The sequence below is a fragment of the Lepus europaeus genome, chromosome 2, assembly GCF_033115175.1.
Source record: "Lepus europaeus isolate LE1 chromosome 2, mLepTim1.pri, whole genome shotgun sequence".
Classification (NCBI taxonomy): Eukaryota; Metazoa; Chordata; class Mammalia; order Lagomorpha; family Leporidae; genus Lepus; species Lepus europaeus.
The window spans coordinates 34794681-34811727 of record NC_084828.1 but is presented as its reverse complement, the minus strand read 5'-3'; the positions used below and the strand labels follow the sequence as shown (position 1 = coordinate 34811727).

The following is a 17047-nucleotide window of genomic DNA, read 5'->3' as shown; positions in this document are numbered from 1 at the left end:
AGCTCTTCTAAGTGGCAACAGGGAGAAGCACGATTGCTTTTTTATGGAAGACGGATGCTAGCTTCCATTGGCCCATCTTAAAGTACAGACGCATGCTGCTTTGAAGTTACTATAATCACGGTTGCTTTTGAAAGACTATTATGGTATTGGAAACAAATTCCCTGAGATTTGGGATTAGAGGCAGTTATGAGGATTCGCTACACAGGGAAAGAACGCGCATGCAGATCAACATATTCTTGCAACTGGTGAAATAAACACTTGCAAGCTTCCCTGTCTATGTTTCCAATTGTAAATATTTAAATTAACTCTAAATTTAATAAATTCTGATTTAGATTTTATTAGATTAGCAGATACACATACACACTTAGGAGAATTCATGAAAAAGTTCACAGAAATGGGATTTGAAGATAAGGTTATTTTGGATTAAAGAAATTCTGAAATCCATGCATCGGTTTTTTCATAATGTACATTTTCATAAACTCTTGAAAGATCCCTCATATGCATGGATTCCAATTTTTTTGTAGCAAAAAACAAACTTGCCTTTTAAATCTATTTTCCATGAACTTTATGAAGTATCCTCATATACCTCAAATGTGTGTGTGTGTATTTCTCTACGCTTGTCACAGTAAAGGAGAAACCCCAAATCTGTTGGAATAATAAGGAATAATAATAATGAAATTAATCAAAATAGTGACAATTGGATAATATATGACATTTAGATCAGTCTATACAGAATGTAAGAACTATAATAAATTTCTCCAAATATGAATATTCTGAAGTATGTGAGGTTGTCCCAGCAAAGGCATTGCCATCATTAAACATCATGGTTTGAGTTTACTGTCGAATATAACAGTTAATTCACTCATATATCTATAATTAACTTACCACACGCTGGTCACTGTGTGCTACTGTAGCCACAGGCAGTGTTTCTCCTTTGAGAAAAAACAACTTAAGCATGGAGAACAAGATAGAGTGCTCACATTTAGGACCTGCCTTGTGGAAGTTTCAGATCTAGCTGTTTGCCAACTTTTCAAGTTCTAAACCATGTTTTCACAAGTCAATTATAAGTTTCCAATCAGAAGCAAACTTTTAATCCTGTTCAACCTACCTTTACAAGAGGAAACTGAGAAAGAAAACTGATATGTTGTTCAATTTCTATAGGTAGATGAAATGGAAATAGGTTAACTGATGTTTCATCAATGAACAAAGGAAAATCAAAAATAAAATTTCAGTAAGAAAATTTACAAGAAATACAAATGTGTTATTGAACATGGTTTGAAATATAACTATGTAAATGAAAAAGGCTCTTTCTAACACAGGAAAGACAAAACTGCTCTACTAAATGGTGCTTCAATTTAAATTGAAGATGGTATTAAAGTCTCCTGGACCTACTTTCCTATGAGCATCCATGGTAAAATTTCTAATATCAGCACAAAATAATAAGAAAGACTATATTTTAGTGGCATCTCAAACTTGTTTTGTCCAAGATTTGCTTTGTATGGATAATATGAACAGACCAAAGTTCATAATATTTCTGCAAATTCAGATGGAAAAGGACAAAGCAGTAGCCTCCTTTAGGAATAAAAAAATAGTACTATGTTTAAATCCCACAAAATTAATGTTTAGCTCAAGGATTTGCTGTTCATCTCAAAACCCCTCAAGCCTGAGGCAGGATTAGGTCAGACTCATGTTCGAACAACCAGAGGAAATCAATGGATTTCACTTTATTAATAATTAAAAGGCTAATGCAGACTGGCAAGTGATTAAAAATGTGTAGAACACATATTTATTACTGCAATTTCAAATGCCTCCACAATATATAATTTTAAATTGGGCCACGCAAGAAAGAAAGGGGTTAAGTTAAATAAGAACAAGAAGGGACCAGAGAGAGGTATCGCTTGGTCCAGTGGAGATTTAGCAAAGTTTCTGCCTGCAGCGAGAGAAGCAGAGGGAAGAGCTAGTTTGAATCCAGGACAGAATGGAGGGTTACGGCTGCAGCTTATTCCGTCAGCCATATCTAAATTAATCCCTGTTAGGATTTGTCAGTGGTGACAGAAACAAAGTTTGTGCAACGAAGAACATTAAAGCTCTTCTGACACAGTCAAATTGGTTGAATTTTAGCAATTCAAAAACAGAGTCCATTAAAGATGCATGTGAGACCACAGCGGCAGTACCTCATTTCTATAATCCCCAGTAACTTCATGACCACGGCCACTAACAGTTTAAACATGATTTATGAAGTTGAAGAACAGATGCACACAGTCCTAAACCAATGTGCAGACCTTCAATTTTGCATGAAAGCTCCTCTTACACATTGCTGCTTTGACAGTTCTTTCACACTGCAATCTCCTCCACAGATGGAAATCTGTTACGCATGGCCTTGCTAAAATGAAGATTTTGAAAGATTTCAATCTTAAGGGATTAGAAAGGATGTGGACAATAGGTTTTAGAACTCAGAGAGGATCCAAAAACACCAAAGGGACATAGACTTTTCACTTCACAAGCAGTGATTTTTCTTTTGACATTTATAAATCATATTGTCATGAAAATTCAGGGAATTCTACTGGAAACTTAAACTTGGATAAATGCAGCCAGTTATAAGCAATTTGCTAAGACACTGGTTTGTCATAATTCTTCCTTTCTTGACGTTTAGTACAATACCTGGCACTAAAAATAAACAATAGGAAAACCTCTCCTCTAAAAGTATAGAATACTATTGGTGTTCAATAGTGAGAACAATCTGGGAGTGAGATCAATGACTTTTGGAGGGATACAACAGCATTGAAAGTGCGGGACTCGGAGCTCACACTTGGAATCCAAAGGGGCTGGAATACATACAGAAAGCCAGAGAAGAGGAAAAAATTGTGTTAACTTCTCTGAAAATGGTTCGAATAAGAGAGAGAAGCTGAAGGATGTCTTGAATTGTGGAGATACTGTGGACAGGGTGAGGCAGAGAGCCCACTAAGAACTACTTTGGGCACTGGGTGTGTTCAATGTAGTGGTTTCAGGAATCACACATAGCTAAGACCACTCTGTGTCAAATATGTAAGTAATATTTATGTGCATATGTTATTTAAAAAGTGCTGACTTTTAAACATGGAACTTCCTTTTTCTCTCTTTCTTAATTCAGAGACAGCTGTTTGACCTAATGGTTAAGATGCTGCCTAGGACATCTGCATCCCACATCTCAGTGCCTGGGTTTTATTGTCAGCTCCAATCCCAACTCCAACTTCCTGCTGTGCAGACCCTAAGAGGCAGCAGGTGATGGCTCTAGTAGTTGAGTCCCTGTCACCTACATGGGAAACCTGGGTTGAGTTCCTAGCTCCTGGGTTTGGCCCAGGCCCAGCCTTAGCCTTTGTGGGTATTTGAGAAGTGAAGCAGTAGATGGGAGCTCTCTCTTTCTTGGTCTCTCTGCCTGTTAAATGCATGGGAAATAATTTTTTTAATTACTAGATTCACTTGTTTCATATTATATTTTTATTATAGATGCCACAGGTCAAGAAAAGATCCAGGCCACTGCCATGGTGTAGTAGGTGATGTCTCCGCCGGTGGTGCTGCCCATCCCATACGGATGCCAGTTTGTATTCTGGCTGCTCTTCTTGTAATTCAGCTCCCTGCTGATGGCCTGGGAAAGCAGTAGAAAATACTCCAAGTGCTTGGGCCCCTACACCTATGTGGGAGACCTAGAAGAAGCTCCAGGCTCCTGGCTTTGGATTAGCCCAGCTTTGGCCGTTGCGACCATTTGAGGAGTGAACCAGTGGATGGAAGACCTTTCTTTTTATCTCTCTCTCTGTCTGCAATTCTGCTTCTCAAATAAATAAATTAATTAATTAATTAAAAAGAAAAAAAAATTCCAAAGTACCTCAGTGGAATTTTTAATACAGCAGCTACAGTTTTCAGAAGGTGATGAACAAATATGTAAATTAAATACAGGCTGTGTAAAAACAGGAGCCTGCAATGCACTCAAAGATATAAGGCTGGTGTGAAGAAGTAGCTCAGAGACTGGAACTGCGTCTTACAACTCTCATCCCAACAACCCAGTCGCCTAAAAGTGAAGCAGTCCCAAGATTGATATTTTGGTAAAGTCTCCTTCCTCTCTTCTGTACACCAATCTTTCACTTATTTTCCACTTATAGGTAAAATCACAATTTACAAGCCTCTTTTTATTCCCTTCTGAAGGGAAAGGAATGTTACCCACTTAAAAAAAATTATAAGTGAATGGCTTAGGTCAAAAGGAATTGAATTTCTTTCTTAAAAAGGTTTATTTATTTGAAAGGGCCACAGAGAGAAAGAGAAAAACAAAGATCCTCCATCCACTGGTTTACTCCCCAAATTCCCACAATAGCTAGGACTGAGCCAGGATAAAGCCAGGAGCTGGGAACTCCATCTGGGTCTCCCACTTGGGTGGTAGGGGCACAAGCATTTGGGCCATCATTCACTGGCCGCAGCATGCTGAAGCAGAAGGCTAGATGAGAAGCTGAGGAGCCAAACTTGAATTAGCAATCAGATATGGAATGCTGACATCCCAAGCAGCAGCTTAACTTAATGTGCCACAATGTCCACATTACATTCTACCTTTTTTTAATATATATTTTTTGACAGGCAGAGTTAGAGAGAGAGAGAGAGAGAGAGAGAGAGAGAGAGAAAGGTCTTCCTTCCATTGGTTCACCCCACAAATGGTTGCTGTGGCCGGCGTGCTGCACCGATCTGAAGCCAGGAGCCAGGTGTTTTCTCCTGGTCTCCCATGAGGGTGCGGGGCCTAAGGACTTGGGCCATCCTCCACTGCCCTCCCGGGCCACAGCAGAGAGCTGGACTGGAAGAGGAGCAACCGGTACAGACTCTGACGCCCCAACCGGGACTAGAACCCGGGGTGCCGGCACCGCAGGCGGAGGATTAGCCAAGTGAACCACAGCACCAGCCACATTCTACTTTTTAAAGATTTATTTATTTATTTGAAAGTCAGAGCTATGGGGAGGGAAAGGGAGAGAGATCTTCCATTCACTAGTTCACTGCCCAAATGGCCACAATGACTAGGGCTGGGCTAGGCCAAAGTCAAGAGACAGGAGCTTTTTCTGAGTCTCCTATATGGGCAGCAGGGACCCCAAGCATTTTGATCATCTGCTGCTGCTTTTCCAGACCCTTAGCAGGGAACTGGATTGGAAGTGGAACAGCTGAAACATGAACTGGTGCTCATAAGAAATGTCAATGTTGCAAAGTGGTGGCGTTACCCACTACATCCCAACACTGCCCCCCCCCATACTTAAAATTTTAAGGAATATTACTGTAATAATTCTGACTTTCCTAGATATTTATATATTCAACTCTATTGGATGGAGCTGTTCAATAGAACTCCCATGATGATGAAAATGTTCTACATCTGCGTTGTCTAATAAAGTAGCCAATAGCCAGGCAAGGCTCTTAGGCAGTTAAAACAAGGCTAGTCCAAATGAGGAAATGGATTTCTTTCTAATAATTGCAATGTCAAATGGCATATGCAGTTAATAGCCACTGTTCTGGCAACACAGATGTGTGAAGGGGGCAGGGAGTTACAAAATCCTCAGCAGATCTTGTGTTTGCCTTATACTCTGGACCTTAAAATTCCAAATTCTGAGTCTATTTAAAAATTTCCTCCAGAGAACAAGACTCCTTCAGACACCTTTGTGATGCATTTTATTAGTGTATTAAGGTTCCTTCCTGATTTACAGCCAATTTACTATGGTTGTAAAAAGCCACAAATTGAAGAGCTGATAAAATACTTAAGACACATCATTCCTTCCCAGCACAAACTATAACGTGGCATTAATTATGAGAAGTCATGAAAATATTACACTGTATACCCAAATGTATATTTTTTAAAAAAATAAGAAAAACACAATACAGTTTTCTTTAATCTAAACATAGAGATGCCAGAAACTTTTTTTTTTTTTTAAGTAGAAACATAAGGAATAGGAAAAGAAGCAGAGCAAGGGACAATATTCAAAAATATTTTCATGTGTCCCATAAAAAATAAGGAGAGAAGATGCATTCATTTACATTTTAGTAAAATGGTACCTTTCCAGGAAAATGTGTGAGCAAGAGAGAGTGAGTGAGCAAGAATATATGTATGAAAACAGTTCGGACTGCTTGTGGATATTAGAGAGAATATAAATAAATTTGTTGTAATATCCGACCACTCAGCAGGGCAAAGGGTGAAACAGAATAATCAAGAGGAAAATCATTCCGAATTTGGCCTTTGTTTGTCACATTCAAGCAAGCAAAACTAATTCACAAAAGAGTTGCCTTCCTGGCTGGCGCCGCGGCTCACTAGGCTAATCCTCCGCCTTGCGGCGCCGGCACACCGGGTTCTAGTCCCGGTCGGGGCACCGATCCTATCCCGGTTGCCCCTCTTCCAGGCCAGCTCTCTGCTGTGGCCCGGGAGTGCAGCGGAGGATGGCCCAAGTTCTTGGGCCCTGCACCCCATGGGAGACCAGGAGAAGCACCTGGCTCCTGCCATCGGACCGGCGCGGTGCGCCGGCCGCAGCGCGCCTACCGCGGCGACCATTGGAGGGTGAACCAACAGCAAAGGAAGACCTTTCTCTCTATCTCTCTCTCACTGTCCACTCTGCCTGTCAAATATTTAAAAAAAAAAAAAAAAAAAAAAAAAAAAAAAAAAAAAAAAAAAGAGTTGCCTTCCTGAAAGAAACTCTGAGTTTTAGAAATTGACCACATTTTAATTTGCTTAAGAAACTAGTTTTAAGATACCAGTGATTCTCCAATGCTACTACTACAATGTGGCTGATTTAACACTGAAACACATGCTGCTACCATGAATACTTGTAGTCTGAGTTATTAATATACAATAATAGGGGTTCCTGCATTCCGTATCATAGTGTCTGGGTTCCAGTCCCGGCTGTTTCCAATTCCAGCTTCCTACTTCTGTGTACCCTGGGAGGCAGCAGTTGATGGCTCAAGTAGTTGGATCCCTGCCCACATGGGAAACCTGGTCCGAGTTCCCAGCGTCTGGCTTTAGCCTGGCCCAGCCCCAGCTGTTGCAGGCATATGAAGAGTGAACCAGCAGATGGATGCACTCCCTCTCCCGTCCCCCCTCTCTGCGTTTCAAACAGTTTAAAATAAATTAATTAAAAAGAAAAATCTCTGAAAATGTATTATACTGCACACTCTAAAATGTTTTTAAAATTCTTTAGAAAATTAAGAGTTTCACTGGCATCATTTTCTTGAAGGGGAGACAACAAGGAGTATTTACAGTTTGTGGGAAATGGAATTAAAATGTAAGTTTATTTTGGTACAATTAGCTTTAAATAGATGCATACCTTTTTCATATTATGCATGTCCCACAGACTTTCGGAAGGCCTCTTGTAGAAATGCCATAACAAAGTCACTTCGTAGTAATTTATTCTATTTTTTTTTGCACTTTTATTTCTCTGTGTTGTTGCAGTTGTTGTCATTAGGTTTTATTTTTAGATTTAAGATTCAAGGTGATATGAAAAAAAAAAAAGAAAACTCTCTGGACTCAATGCCTATGTTCTTCTGCTCATTTTTTCTGCGGATTGTGGGAAATTTATCCAAACTCTGCAACTCCAGGAAAAAAAAAGTGTCATCCTGGATGCACAAGGAGACAAACCAGGTCTCACTATGTGATCAGAACTTCACATAACTGATATGTGGAAAATGAAGGTCTCTCACTTCTGTTGACCGAGCCATTCCGAAGAACTCTGAGGATGTGCAGGTGTAGAACGTTAACGCGCCATAGGGACAGGTGTAAAAGTTGTCTGGGCTAGGGGCTCCCTTTCATATCAGAATGGGTGTTAGGTTTGCATGTCAGGCTAACATTTCAGCTCTTCATCATTGTTCAACTCCACTCAAAGTTATATATTGCCAGATGAATTTTCTAGATCCATGTCATATGGATGATATTACAATGGAATATTGAAAAGATTTAAAATGATAATAACCGTAAATGCTAAAACAACAGCATGTTACTGAATAAATTACTCACAGATGCTCCGAAAAATGTTAAAAAACAAACATTAATTGTTTTGTTCTCATATTAGCAATGCGGGAAGAAATATGAAAAATAATAGATCATTTTTAAAGCAGGGGATATTTGTTGCTCATTTCATTTTAGAATCCAGAATACATTTAGATGTTAAATGGTATTTTTAGAAGTGCCTATCAAATTTTCTCAATTCTGAATCACAGAGTGTAATTTGAAATTATAATTTTTCCACATACAATTTCAGGTCCAACCTTGTGGTATACAATATTCTACTCAATTGACAGCTCTGTCATTTACTCCTCCACATGCGAGAGATTGTTTAGATATAAACAGCATCATTTTCACGTGTTCATTTACTGCTATATCCCTAAGAATCTCTGATGGCACCAGAGATTTTGAGTTCTTTTCAAAGCATTAAGGACAAACTTTTCTTAGTCATTTGATGCATGCTATCCAGGGTGGAAAAATTAAAAATATAACCTCCCAGACACCTCAAATTTCAGCCCACAAAAATAAATTTCATGTCACATGGTATCAAGTTTCATCCAGCCTCTAATCCTATAAGGATCAGAACACTTCCCTGATGTATTTACTCTGGTTTACAGCTAAATGAATAGGAGGCGGCATGCAAAACAAAACAAAACAACAGAACAAATAAAGAAGCGTATGGGGGGGGGTGGTAAACAGCTAAGCACACACATATGGGGACACATGCAAATGGAATTTTCTCTGATGTTGTTATGATCGTGTTGATAACTACTCTTGCCTGAAGTCATCTTTTTTTATTTCTTCACAAATATCTAAACTTGTGATTATCTAACCATGGGTAGTATGTATACTGCTAATATACGCCTCAAGGGAACTGCAAATGTCAGGAAGATGCAAAAGTAGTCAGAATGTGAAATCATCAAAGGGGTTCTTGCAAGTTGAGACGCTATCATTCCAAAGGCCCTTCATGCAGCGTTTCTCTGTTGAAAACTGGCCTGCATTATACTCTTGAAGATCTAAGCTTGGCTCAAGAGACTGGAAATCTGATAATAGTTTGATGGGCTAACAGGGCATCCTGGATACTTCACAGCTTCTGTAGATTCCATGGAAACAGGAAATGTAAGACCGCTGTCTGATTATTCTAAATGCCTGCTGTAGGAAGAAGGAGAAAAAGGAAAAGCAATGCTGTGATGTCACTGTCTTTGAATTTGGGCCTGGGGTGGGGATCAGGAAAGGCATCAAAAGTTTGAGGTTTAAAACACTTGCCATTTGGGACTACCCTCATCAGTGGTGAGAATGAAATATCCATTCATTCTCATCCAGATTCATCACTGGAAGGGTCTCTGTAGCCCTCGCTCATGATGAAAGGAGGAAAGAAAGAAAAAGCAAGCAAGCCAGCACATTAGTCTAACTACTCCACGAAACTGTTGCATAAAAATGGAAATAAAGTGGTACAATTTTATTAATTCTTGAATTGTAAAAATTTCCCAGGGGCCATTTTCTATATCATTATTGCTTCAATTTCATTTTTTCCTTTTGTACTTATTTCTCTCCATGAAGTCTGAGAAAACAATGCCTTTACGTGATGCTACCGGGTCCTCTATCTTTTAACCTTTTTTCAACCACTCCCTGCCTCTCTTCCCTTGTGACAGACAGTGAGATAATAAGCCTGCTTTCCACAAAGTCAGCATCTCCAGGACAGTTTGATAGACCTCAAGTAGGAAGGATAAGCAAAAAGGAGATAATACTGAGACAGCCCACTCTGCTACTGTGCTTCATCTTCTAAAGTAAAATTTTGTATTATTTTTTTCCAAAAAACAAGATTGTGTTGGTGCTGATATACAAAAAAAAAAAAAAAATTAAAAGAAAGGATAATCAAATGCAGATGGCTCCCTGATGACATTCACCTTGATAAATGTTCTTAGTTTCGGACAGTTAACAGTAGACTCTCTCCACACACACAGAGGCCCACAGGAAAAGTGAGGGAACAGAATGTGTGTTTTACAAGGCACTATCTATTAAGTCCTTCTTGGGTGCCATAGGGCAATCCAAATAACTTTGCTTTTCCCTGGGAGTTAAAAAAGAAAAAGATGTTCCACCTGTATTTAGTGAGCAGAGAGGTGGAGGGTGAACTCTAACAACAGACAGAGGATGGGGATATTCTCAGGGGACCGAGAAAGGCGAGGCAAACAGAGTGTGGAGCTGACTGTCAGCTAAGGGGAGTTCAGAACTCCAAAACTGGCAAAGGGCTGATGGCTAGAGCAGCAGGACACCTCCATGAATGCAGAGCAGGCTCCGTAGCGTTGAAGAAGGGGGTTGAAAAAGATCTCAGGCCAGCAAGAGGCGTTTCAGAGCATCAGAGTTTACAGGCATATCAGGTGGATTCACGTTTGGTGCTGAGATAAAACTGTCTCTTCAGTTACTATTTCTGCAAAATTTTCACCCAGGTGAAGAATGTGCAAACGTATTACTTTTATGTTTTACTTTATCCAGCAATAGCATAATTCTCTAAGTTAGCTACATTTATTTTACTGCAGTTAAGCAAATATTAAGTTAGACAACGTACGACACTATGAGAATCATCAACTTATTTTATTCAAAGGTATCCCAGTTAACAAAAGACATGCATATAAAATCATGCTGTAAGTGTCCCTTAACTAAGTTCTGTATAGAAAGATCCACAGATAACACCAAGAAGCCAGTGATATCCTAGACTTGTTCTGCATGCTGGTTTGGGGAAGTGATAGCCAGAGAAACCTGCCCAGAAGAAACACTAATGAAACAGATCTTAAGTAGAGATTTTTCCAGAATATACACAGAAGCAACTGAGTTTTTTATCATGCTGTGGAATTATAAAACAGTTCAAGGAATTGAGCACTGGTTCCAGGAAGGCACAAGAGAAAACTCACTCACCTCAATACTGCATGCCCTACTTCAAATATTTTTACATATATTTTTGTATCTCTGCTTCTATTGATCCATAGTTGTCTGTCTACCAATCTATCAATCAAATAAATAAGACTACACACATTTCAATATCGAGTTTGTGCTCAAAACATGGCATTGTCATTTGACAATTTCATGGCTTTGAGCTTTTGGAACTAGAGTTTTTGTCATCTAAGAGGCTACATAGGGGGCCAGTGCTGTGGCACACAGGGTAAAGCTGCCTCCTGCAGTGCTGGCATCCCATGTGGGCTCTGGTTCAAGTCTCGGTTGCTTCACTTCCCATCCAGCTCTCTGCTGTCGCCTGAGAAAGCAGTGGACAACAGCCCAAGTCCTTGGGCTGCTGCACCTGCCTGGGAGACCCGGAAAAAACTCCTGGCTCCTAGCTACAGATCAGCCTAGTTCCAGCTGTTGCAGCCATTTGTGGAGTGAACCAGCAGATGGAATCCTCTCTCTCTCTCTCTCTCTCTCTCTCTCTCTCTCTGTGCCTCTCCTTCTCTGTGTAACTCTTTCAAATAAATAAATAAACCTTTTTTAAAAAACAAAAGGGGCTACAGAAATTCAGTGGTAAAAAATTCAATCATTGGAATCAAATTTCCTGTTCATTGTTGTTGTTGGCTTGTTTTTGAGTCTGGCAACACTGTTTCCTAGTTCTATGGTTTTCCTGAGCAAGTTATTAAGTTCTATTCCCCAGTTCCTTTGTTCTATAAAACAGAGATAATAAGATTACCTGCTACAGAAGGACCCAAGATTTAAAAAATATAGGACTCTTACAATAATATCTGCCAAAAGAAGCTTTCAATAAATATTTACTTGTGGAGTTCCAATAAGACTATGGTAATTTTTAAAAGTGGTACTTCCCTTGTAACTTCAAATAACGAAAGACAGGTCCTATCTTTGCTATCTTCAAATTAAAGTCCTAAGATTTACTAATCTTCCCAAAGTTCTGCTACAAAGAACCAGATTTAGTTGGTGCCAGCATTTAAAGAACGCAACAGATAAAGCTTCATTCCGGTAAATGAGACATGACCTAAATTACTGCAGAAAGGAAACTCCAGAGAGTCAGAGCAGAGCAAATAAAAATTATCCTTCACCTCTGGCATGTACCTGATTGTATCTTGCTGATTAGTTCTGAACTGCTTTGTTTTGCCGCCAGGCTAAAGAACTATTGCCATAAGTCACTGATATTAAGTATAGTTATGTCCAGCCTAATGACAAAGGGTTAAGTTAAAGTACACAAGGGATTAAACACCAAATATCCTGGGTTTTCCTTTTGAAATGGATATACCCAACTAAATCAGATATCTGACTCCTATTACAGTAAGTTAATAACCTTCGGTCACTTTAACAACATATTGCGATGCCCCGACAGGCTTTCCCATGGATCATGGTCTTGTATCTTTCATATGGTCTTGGGGACATTATTGACCTGGGTGCAAATGTCTGCTGGATTTGTATTCCATAGTGAAATGCAACCAACAAAACTCAGCTTGTATACAACATTAATGGAACACTTATATAGCATTAAAAATGAAAGAGACTCCTCTCTGGTGTGGCTACAGGGGAAACACTGTAATGTACTAAGCGTAGACTTTGAGGATCAACAGTGTCATGCATGACACTTAACATTTGCTTATAAAAGGGAGAAGCAAATCAACATTATATATATATATATGTGTGTGTGTGTGTGCATATTTAAAAACTATTTTAGGACGAATAATGAAGAAATTAAAACATGGGTTCCCACTGGATAGGCTACATAACACAAGATGATTTTTATTGTTTACTCTTTCACATTTTGGAAGTTTGAATCATACCAATTTTTGTTATATCCAAAAACATATTAACTTATGATATATTTTCTAAAATAATGTAGGAAACCAGCTTCATAAATCACTATAAAAATAATTTTAGTAACTAAGAACTTTTATCCTAAATAGATTAGATTTACAAGTGAACAAACATGGCCTAGGAATTCTTGCTTAAAGAGAATAGGGAATCATTTTGAGTGACATTTTCTCAGAGATATAGTATGATTATTTTCAGGAAGAAATGACATTTAAGTTAAAATACTGGCTGTCAAGTAGGATCAGACTAATTGAATGACAGAACGGTAAAATTGGCAAGTGGATGATCTTTGGGTATTATGATATTGAAGTCAGTATGTTTATGGGATTTGAGGGATAGGCCTAGCACTATGCTTGTGTTGAGTGTGCATCCTCAAGCACTTAGTGGGATGGGGCAGTAAGAGATTCATAAATACACAAGTAAGAGAAATTTAGCAAGACCAAGGCAGGTGAAGTGCTGGACTTTCTGGGCATACACAGCAGGGTATGTAACCAGTCAAAGGAGAAAATTAAAGGTTTTCTGGGGAAGTGGATCTGTATCAGTCTTCAGGAACTGAACACCTACATGTCTGGAATGAAGCCTTGCGATATTTTAGCTTTACTCAAAAAAAGCATGAGGAATTTTAGCTGGTGCACATCAACTCAACAAAATAAAGAGCCTTAGGATTCTGAGACAAAGATGGCCTATTTACAAAAGGTCTCACGTGGTGGAAGCTGGCTTCCCAGGCTGTCTTTAGGCCTTCCTGGCTGGAAAAGGTATTATAATACTAGCTGGTTCATCAGGCACTTGCTAAGTGCTCTTAGCTACTACTGAGCACTTCAATACTACTACTCTAGGTGTTCTGAGAGGTGAGGGAATCTAAGCAGGAAAGGAACAGGGTTTCAGCACAGTCCAACGCCAGTTGTCTGCATGAATGCATGGGAATGAGAGCAGGCTTTGTGGTGCAGCCTGTTAAACTGCAGCTCAGGGTGCCTGGGGCCCACATTGGAATGCCTGAGGCTGAGTCTCACCACTGCTTCCAATCCAGCTTCCTCCTCATGCACCTGAGCGGCAGCAAAGTCTGAAATACCTGGGTCCCTTCTGCCCATAGCGGGAGATCTGGATTGAGTTCCAGGTTCCTGGCTTTGGCCTGGCAGATCCCTGGCTGGTTTATGTGGATATTGTAGAGTGAACCAGAGGAAAGTAGAATAGAAGAGAATTCATTCTCTGTCTCTCTCTCCCTTCCTCCCTCCCTCCTCACTTCCCTATCTTCCCCCTCTCCCTTCTCTCACTCATCTTCTCTGACACTCTGCCTTTCAATAAGAATTGCATAGGGATGGCTCACATATAAATGCGTGTCTCTGAGAGAAAAGAAGAAATAGTTGAGAATTTATGTTTTGCATACTAATGATGCTCATTTAATAACCTGGTAACACTTCATTGTGGCTATCTCAAAAATGTTCATAGCTCAGACATCCTCACAATGAAGAAATTCTAATGGGAAAGATTAAGCCAAAAATTGCTAGTCATCATGAATGAAGTCATCACGTGTAAAGAGAGAAACTCAAATGAGATCAGCTCTATCATCTAGCAAGCACTAAAGGTGCAATTCTAGTGTATTTTAAATGTTTTTTTTTTTTTTTCCACTGCTTTCCCAGGCACATTAGCAGGGAGTTGGATCAGAAGTGGAGCAGCAATGGGTTCTCTTAAGGGATGTTAGCATTTCAGTTGGTGGTTTAACCCACTGCAACACAATGCTGGCACCAAATTATAAACTTTTTAAATTAAAACATGTATCCTTTCAAGGTTCTTCCTATTATTCATATGATAGTTGCTTGGTGTTATAGGCAAAATACAAAGAGAAAAAGAAAAAGATAGCCTATCACAAGTGAACAGAGGTTAAATAAATCTGCTTAGCCCACAGCACCGTGTGATGCCAGCATCCCATAGGGGTGCCAGTTCTAGTACCAGCTACTCTTCTTCCCACCCAGCTCTCTGCTATTACCTGGGAAAGCAGCAGAAGATGGTCCAAGTACTTGGGCCCCTACACCCATGTGGGGGACCCGGAGGGAAGCTCCTGGCTTCGGATCAGCTCGGCTCCGGCCATTGCAGCCATTTTGGGAGTGAACCAACAGATGGAAGACCTCTCTCTCTGTCTCTCCCTCTCTCTCTCTGTAACTCTGCTTCTCAAATAATTTTTTTAAAGAAAAGATCTACTCAAAGAGGACACCCAAAAAACATTTTAGTTCGATTCATGCACCATTCTTCCTGAGAGCAAGGATAATTTGTGGAAACAAAAATATAGTAAAATACAATATTTAAAACAACAATCCATAAGTTAGTGAGTCCAATATTGTTGCTAAATTATTTTTGTATTAGTAGAGGATAGTATCATTAGGATACAAACAACATTTAAAGTTTAAAGATATTAAAGGGGGGGGGCCAGCGCTGTGGCTCACTTGGTTAACCCTCCACCTGTGGCGCCAGCATCCCATATGAGCGCAGGGTTCTAGTCCCAGTTGCTCCTCTTCCAGTCCAGCTCTCTGCTGTGCCCTGGAAGAGAAGTGGAGGACGGCCCAAGTGCCTGGGCCCTGCACCCGCATGGGAGACCAGGAAGAAGCCCCTGGCTCCTGGCTTTGGATTGGTGCAGCGCAAGCCATAGCGACCATTTGGGGAGTGAACCAATGGAAGGAAGATCGTTCTGTCTGTCTCTCTGTCTATAACTCTACCTGTCAAAATTTTCTAAAAAAATCTTATTTAAAAAATGATATTAAAGGGGGGCCGGTGCTGTGGTGCACTAGGTTAATCCTCTGCCTGTGGCACCAGCATCCCATATGGGCACCAGGTTCTAGTTCCTCTTTCAGTCCAGCTCTCTGCTGTGGCCTGGGAAGGCAGTGGAGGATGGCCCAAGTGCTTGGGTCCCTGCACCCGCATGGGAGACCAGGAGGAGGCACCTGGTTCCTGGTTTCAGATCTGTTAGCTTCGGCAGCTGCTGCCATTTGGGGAGTGAACCAACGGAAAAAAAGACCTTCCTCTCTGACTCTCTCTCTCTCTGATTGTCTGTAACTCTGTCAAATAAATAAATAAAATCTTAAAAAGATATTAAAGGTAATTCAATTCTACGCATTTCAGCCACCCTTTGGTTAATTGGCAGCAAAGAACATTCTAAATCAACAGAGTAAAATCTGTAAGCAAAACAAGAAATAACAGTAGACCAACTTGAGAATCAAAGCATGAAGAACACACCCATAGATTAAACACATAGATACTTTAAGGAAGCCCAATCCAGAACAATCCAGGATACCAACAGTAACCTATAGAGGTATAAATGTTTCCAATGGACACATTTTTTAAAGGATTCAAAAAGGTTAATAGATCCTTAATTAAAAGTAAATAAATTACTGATAATTCAATCAGATACATTGCTTAATTTTTTAAAATTTCATTTGAGGGGCAGAAGTTGGGGGGGGGGGAGATTAGATTGACTGACTGACTCATGGAGTGAGTGAGGGATTGAGAGATCTTCCACCTGCCGTTTCACTCCCCAAATGCCTAAAATATCCAGGGCTGGGCCTGTCAAAGGCCAGGAACCAGGAACTCAATCCAGGACTCACAAGTGGGTAGCAGGAACCTAATTACCTGAGCTACCATCTGCCGCCTTCCAGGGTCTACATAAGCAGGAAGCTGGTGGCAAAAGCCAGAGCAAGAATCAAACCCAACTATTACCAAGTGGTACATGGACATCCTAATTGCTAGGCCAAATCCCCTAATCTATCAGATGCATTTTAATAACTATTTAACTTTTCAGTCATAATCAATTTCCCAACAAGAAGTATCTCAGTTCCCTTCTTTCACTGAATTTATTCTAGTCCCTCCAAGTTAATATTTCATTACTGATTCCAACTTGGAGGATTATAATATTTGTTTCCTGAAAATGCACTACAAGAACAGACAGAAGCATGTGTGTCTTCATAATATGGAAGGAGGTATTCTGATATTTTAAAAATTAATCTTTTTTAACCTTCTCTAATATCACTCCTGTGAGAGTGAATGAGAGAATGCCAAGTACAGGCCCAGACAAGAGCAAGGCAGGGCTGATGACCCTTCCTCCTTCCAATGAGTAAACCCATACTGTGACTGTCTCCCCGTAGAGAAAGCTGCTGGCGGCTATAATTTCTCTGATCCAGACAATCAAAATATACATTTTTTTCAGGCACCCTTTTCACCAGAAGGCAGCCATTCTGGGGAGAAATAATTCACTGGACATGACACTCTCTGAATTCACTTGCAATT

At 40.0% G+C, this 17047-nt stretch overlaps 1 protein-coding gene across 1 annotated transcript in view; it reads right to left on the bottom strand.

Moving 5' to 3' along the window:
• The window catches only part of ROBO2 (roundabout guidance receptor 2), a 622866-nt gene that overhangs the window by 262221 nt on the left and 343598 nt on the right, over positions 1-17047 (bottom strand). The gene's annotated exons all lie outside the window — the stretch shown is intronic.